This window comes from Hakea prostrata, chromosome 9 (genome assembly GCF_041222555.1).
Source record: "Hakea prostrata isolate BN-2017 chromosome 9, UWA_Hpros_2, whole genome shotgun sequence".
Classification (NCBI taxonomy): Eukaryota; Viridiplantae; Streptophyta; class Magnoliopsida; order Proteales; family Proteaceae; genus Hakea; species Hakea prostrata.
Window position 1 is genome coordinate 58,259,134 of NC_142608.1, and position 6,642 is coordinate 58,265,775.

The 6,642-nt window shown below is 37.6% G+C and overlaps 1 protein-coding gene across 2 annotated transcripts in view; it reads left to right on the top strand.

Annotated features, from left to right (window-relative positions):
• Nucleotides 1-5,055, top strand: part of LOC149005752 (uncharacterized) — a 29,819-nt gene extending 24,764 nt beyond the window's left edge. For both annotated transcript variants that reach the window (XM_089167648.1, XM_089167647.1), the window contains one exon: nucleotides 4,516-5,055. The gene's annotated coding sequence lies outside the window, so the exon portion shown is untranslated. The remainder of the gene's footprint in view (nucleotides 1-4,515) is intronic.
• Nucleotides 5,056-6,642: the final 1,587 nt, after the last annotated feature.

A 6,642-nucleotide genomic window follows, 5' to 3' on the forward strand; every position in this document is an offset into this window, starting at 1 on the left:
TACAACGATGGAATTAGACTGAACTGAAAATAAGGAAATGATCAGCAAATTTTCTAAACTCGAAGTTAACAATATTTGCATCCCTATATGGGCTCTAGAGAATGAAATCAAGTGGGCCCACAAGCTCATAAAGAAGCTCGCTAATTATTTAGTTAAACATATATACGTATATGTTATGTTATATTATATTATATAAAATATAAAAAGTTAAGGAGAGAGGAGGAGGAGATAACACCTCCCTCTCCCTCTCACCTAACGTGGTGAATTTTCAAATGGTTGCATGACTGCGTGAGGCGTTATAATTATATATATAATATTTATGTATTAAGATAAGAGGGAGAGAGAGAATTAAGCTGATAAGGGCGGTTTCTACACTTAAATAGAAGGGCGGTTTCCGCATGTAAATAGTAGACAAAAGAGAAGAAGTTAAGAGGGGAGAGAGAGAGAGAGAGTAGAATGAGTCTTGCGTGTAAATAAAAGAGAAAATAGAAGAGAGGTGAGAGAAAGAGAAGAAAAAGAGAAAGAATAGAGAGTACAGAAAGAGAGAAGAGGAATTAAGAGTGGAAAGAGAGTTAAAGAGATAGGAAGAGAGGAGAAGAAAGAAAAGAGGAGAGAGTGTTGAAAGAGATAGAGAGAGAAGAGAAAAGAATTAAAGAGGGGAGAGAGAATTGAAAGACACAAGAGAAGAAAGAAAATGTGGAGAGGAGAGAGAAGAGAAAGAACGTAGAGAGGAGAAGTTGAGAGGAGAGAGAAGAGAAGAGAGAAAGAGAGAAGAGAGAGGAGAAGTGGAGAGAACCAATTAGCACTCCTTGTCTCTTTTAGCATTATCTCTCCTCTTTTCTTTCTTCTCTTATTTCTTCTCCTCTCTCCGTTCTCTCTCTTCCTGTCTCTTTCAACTCTTTATTTCCACTCCTAATTGCTCTTCTCTCTTTCTGTACTCTCTCTATTCTTTGTCTTTTTCTTCTCTTCCTCTCACCTCTCTTTTGTTTTTCTCTTTTCTTTACATGCAAAACCCATTTCACACTCTCTCCTCTTAACTTCTTCTCTTCTATTTATTATTTACACGTAGAAACCGCCCTTCCATTTACACACAAAATCCTCCCTTTTCAGCTCCCTCTTATCTTAATACATAACATATTATATATATAATTATAACACCTCATGCCACCATTTTGAAAATTCAACACATTAGGTGAGAGGGAGAGGGAGGTGTCACCTCCTCCTCATCTCTCCTTAACTTTTCATATTTTATACAATAAATATAATATAATATAATATAATATAACATAACATATACGTATACATATTTAACTAAATAATTAGTGAGTTCTTTTAAGGGCTTCTGGGCCCACATAAGGATGCAAATTTCATTACCTTCGAGTTCAGAAAATTATGCTGATCATTTCCTTATTTTTAGTTCAGTCTAATTCCATCGTTGTGGGACCCTCAAGCGATGTCGGATCTCGACCAAAATACTAGTTGAGATCCAAATCCATTTAAGCCATCATTTTATTACACTTGAACCATTTGGTTAAAACTATCAAACAAACCATCTTGACATATGATCCAACCACCCTTTTAATAATCTTAAAGATTAAAACATTCCAACACAATGATAGAGTAATAATACAAAAAGAAGTGGGACATCACATACTCCCCTCCTTAAAATAAAGTTTGTCCTCGAAATTTGCGTACCTGATCAATTGAAAAGTTGGGGATAACGAGTCTTTATATTGTATTCAAGCTCCCACAAGGCTTCTTGATTCGAGTGATTATTCCACAACATTTTCACTAGTGGTTAGCCATGTTTCTCAGTTTCTTCTCTCTTCGTTGTAGTATCTCGATCAGCTTCTCCTCATAGGAAAGATCTTCTTTCAATTCCAACGGTTCATATCGTAGCACATGAGCAAGGTCTGCTACATAATTCTTCAGTATAGATATATGTAACACATCGTATATACTGGACAAATCTGGAGGTAGGGCAAGTCTATATGCTAGTGCTCCAATTATTTCCAGAATCTCAAATGGTCCTACATATCTTGAACTTAGCTTTCCTTTTTTTTGCCAAATCTCACCACACCTTTCATTGGTGCTATCTTTAGGAAAACTTTGTCGCCCACCTCAAATTCTAGGCTTCCTTTAACATCTGCATAACTTTTCTGTCTACTTTGAGTAGCCTTCATCCTCTTTTGTATTACCTCTATTTTCTTAGAAGTTTGTAGGTATGGCCCAATCCATCACAGCTTGGACTTTACTGGGATCCACCATAATACCTTCAGCAAAAATCACATGTCCCAAGAACACAACCTTGTCAAGCCAAAATTTGCACTTTTTTAGACTTAGCATAAAGCTTCTCGTTTCTTAGAATTTGTAGAACTGCTCTCAAATGCTCCTCATGTTCTTCTTTACTCTTTGAATATATCAATATATCACCAATAAAGACAATAACATACTGATCCAGAACATTATGGAATACTGTATTCACTAAATCGATAAAGGCTACTGGTACATTAGTCAACCCAAACGGCATAACAAGAAACTCATAATGTCCGTTTCTAGTCCGAAAAGTAGTCTTTGGCACATCTTCTTCCTTTACTCTCAATTGGTGATAGCCTGACCTTAAGTCAATCTCAAAGAATACCAATGCATAAAACTGCTCAAATAACCCAACCAAAACTGGTCGGTACTTTGTGAAACTTCTCATCTCTTATTTCTTCTATGGCTTTTTCCATAAAACTGAGTGGTACCCCTTTTGATTTCTTCTCTCGTTCCAGGGGCTTAAGACAAGGTTGCCCCTTGAGTCCTTACTTGTTCCTTTGTATTATGGAGGTTCTGTCCAGAAGTCTAGGAGCCTATAAAGATCTAGGTAGTTTTAAAAGAATAAAATTACTCGTAGGGCTTGTGAAGTTACCCACTTATTCTTTGCAGATAACACCTTCATTTTCTGTCGAGCATCTGAAAATGATATTTCTACCATCAAAGCTGCTCTTGACTTGTTCTCTGATTTGTGTGGTCAATGTATTGACCTTGGGACGAGTGGTATGTTCTTCAGTTCGACTGTCAATGCCAAGTTGAAGTCTCATCTTAAGAAGACTTTTGGATCCCTGAGATGAAAATTTCAACTAAGTACTTAGGAACCTATTTGTTTCACTCAAGGTCAAGAACTTAGAGATTTTCATTTCCCTGTCAATAAAGTTTCCTCTAGACTGGCTTCTTGGAAAGCTAACAGTCTCACCTATGCAGGCAGACTTGTTCTGATCAAATCCATCCTATCTTCTATTCCCTCCTTTCATATGGGGTGCTTTGAACTCCCTTCTGAAATTTGCTCTAAGGTTGACTCTGTGGCATTAAAATACTGGAATTGTAGTTCTGGGGATTCTCATAAACCTTCTCTCATCAAGAGAGAGATTCTGTTTCAGCCTACTAGGTTGGGGGCTGGACTAAGATAAACCTGTATTCATAACCCTGCTCTTCTCCTTAAACTAGCTTGGAGATTTAATTAATGATGCTTTTTGTCGAGTTCAAACTTTGAAAAGCAAATACTTCCCCTTGTTATCCCTGTTTGATCCCATTATTTGGAAAAGAACAGGTTCCAGAATCTGGGATGGTTTGACCAAAGTGTTTCCTCTCCTTAAAGACTGTTTTTAGGATGGTGGGAAGAGGGGATTCATTCTTCTTTTGGCATGATACTTGGATCCCTTCGATTCCCTCCCCTGCCATTCCACCCTCCTTGTTTCATTATGAGAGGAATCTCTGGTTCCCTGATTTGAATAGTCAGGGTATGTGGGATATTTCACGTCTTCAGATCTTCCTTCCTCATTTCATTTCTGAAATAATAAATTTTGAACTGAATGGAGAGAATGACTCTTCGACTTCCCTCTTTGTTAAAAATGGAAAGTTTTCCACTAGGCTCCCTGCTTCCTACTTAGTAGGAGACTGCTCAACCTTGGATCCTAATAGGACTAGATTTTGGAAACTGTTCAAAACTTCAAACTTCACCCTAGATATAAGATATTCTTATGGAGGATTATTCACGATGGTCAGGCGGTCAATAGTGTCTCAAAATGATACAAATCTGTTGAGAATGTGGTTTTTGTGGTTTTTCATATGAAACATAATGGCATGCGTTGCTTTCATGTTGGGGTGCTAAATTAGCTGCAGCTCCTTTAGGGTTCAGAACTGAATTTCTTAGAGCTGATTCTTTTCTTGAATTAATGGTTTACCTCTGTGTCCAATCCAATTAGGATAAGCCTAGTATCTTTTGGATTCTATCGGTGTTATCAATCTCATTTTATTACATTTGGAAAGCTAGAAATGAGGTAGTTTTCGAAGGGAAGAAGGTGAATCCAGGTACAACACTGAAAGCCATTCTATTCTGGATTAAAGAACTAAACGTTTCTCCCCCATAAATAGAGGATCATGTTGAAACTAATGATAATACAGAACAATCTTATGCTGATTTTCTTCATCAACTCAATTGGAAATTAATTCAAAATTCTACTTTGATTATTGCAGGGAATAGAGACGGGAAGGAAAGAGGATGGCAGTGGAATAGTGCCCTTGCTAGCAAAGGAAAGAAATAGAAGCTTTGATTCTAAAATTGAAGCGGCTTTGGATGGACTCATTGGTAGCTGGAAGTTTAGCATTAGTCAGGGTGTTATGATTTGTGCAATTTGGACAAATTGTTTGTAACTTCTTGATCTTATTCCTAGGCCTAGGGGACAAGTTTGGCCTATCGAGCTTGTCCCAAGTTTGCTGTTTATTGCTAGGAATATGTATGGGATTAAATTTGGTAGTTTTCCTCAGTTTATTTGCAAGGACTTAAAACAATAAATGGCTGTACTTGGGTTCTTCAGGGGATAGCACGTCTCCTGGGTAAATAAGTTAAGTTTCAGATTGTTGGGTTTTGTTGTTCTGTAAGGTAGATATTGATTTATGTTTCGACTCTCTTATCCAATGAATTCACTTTTTATTAAAAAGGGAAAATCGAAAATGTTCTTGCCCCAAAAAAAGGTAATCGAGACATGGTCTGGCCCCAACCGACTTTGAGAAAAAAAAATCACTTTGATAATTAGGAGATTCTACTTCCTCAATCAATTGAAGAGAATTCTCTCCAAGACTTCAAATGCCATCGAGGATAATTAGGAGATTCTAAATCTTTAGATCCTCAATCAACCATGCAAGGTTGTTATATATATATATATTTTGGTTAGTCAACCCCTGTTTCCAAGGCTGATTACCACTTGGACTAACTCCTGTTGGTCAAGGTTGTTATATTTATAACTGATATATTTCGATCCACGAGGTTTCTATAATAATCTTCTTATTAAAGGTTAGCAGTTGACCAACTTTGTGGCAGATTGTTATTTTAAAAATGGTTGAAGTAGGTAAATGATATCTTAGTCAGTCAATTTGCTAATAGTTGGTTGTGAAAAAAAATCGGAAGTTTGAAAACTCTTTTTCGAAATTTATTAGTTTTGTGTGATAAAAATAATTAGTTTTGTAGAGTTTTTGAAATTTGCCTTTGAATTTGCATCCTTACTAGTGTAAGGGTGTTTGAATCTGGAATAATCTTATTGGAAAATATCTGTATTCATCGGTAAGCAACCGAATTCGGATTCGGATAATATCTGGATAAAAAAATTTTCGTTAGGCTAAGGTATTAAACATTTTTTCTCTCTAAAAGTGGCTAATAATTAGATTCAAAACTTGAAAATCAGAAATAAAAAAGATGCAATGAGTAATCATAAAGTATATCGGGTTGGATTATTATCAGATATCCGACAGTTTTAGATGCCTTCTATTGCATCTAGACCTTCTTTGAGAGCCGGATAGTTGGATGAACTCTTGAAGACTTCTCCGGTCGAAAACAAATAGTTGAGAGGCCTGCATTCACAAAGGAAATAAGAGAGGGCCGACTTGGTGTTGGTCGGGGAACTGCCTCCGACGCCCAAGTTAGTCTAGGCAACAATAGAAGGCCTTGAGAGGATTGAAATATATAGAGGTTACCTGGAGGCGGCGTCTCCGTTAATTTCGCCAATTTAGTTAAAGAGTGGGCGAGTGGCTTTAGGAAGCACATTCTCTTCATTGGCGGGCCTAATAGAGCTGTTATTCCCTTATCCACCATCCCAAGTCTTGGAGTGGATATGATGGGTAGTTATCTCTAACTGACCATTTTGACTTGGTCGTCTTCAACGTTACTCTTGGACTTAGCATTGAACATTCTCTCTCTTTACAAACCTATTTCAAATATGAATATATTCCTTAAGAAAGTGTTATCCAACTATCTGAGTGGGCGTGTGTGTTTCCTCCCTAGGGGGTTCTTCAAGGATTCCCCAAGGGGGTGATATCCACTACTTGAGCGTGTGTGTGTGTGTGTTTCCTCCTGAGGGGGGTTCTTCAAGGATTCCCCAAGGGGGTGATATCCACTACCCGAGTGGGTGTGTGTTTCCTCCCAAGGGGATTCTTCGAGTCCTCCCGAGGAGGTGATACACACTTACCCGAGTGGGTGTGTGTTACCTCCCGAGGGGCCTCTCGGGTTACACATCCTCCGCAACACCTTCTATAAACTTTTACTAAATATCCGATCAAATTCGGATAATGGTTTTGCTTATAGGATTTGGATCAATATTTGAGCCGAAT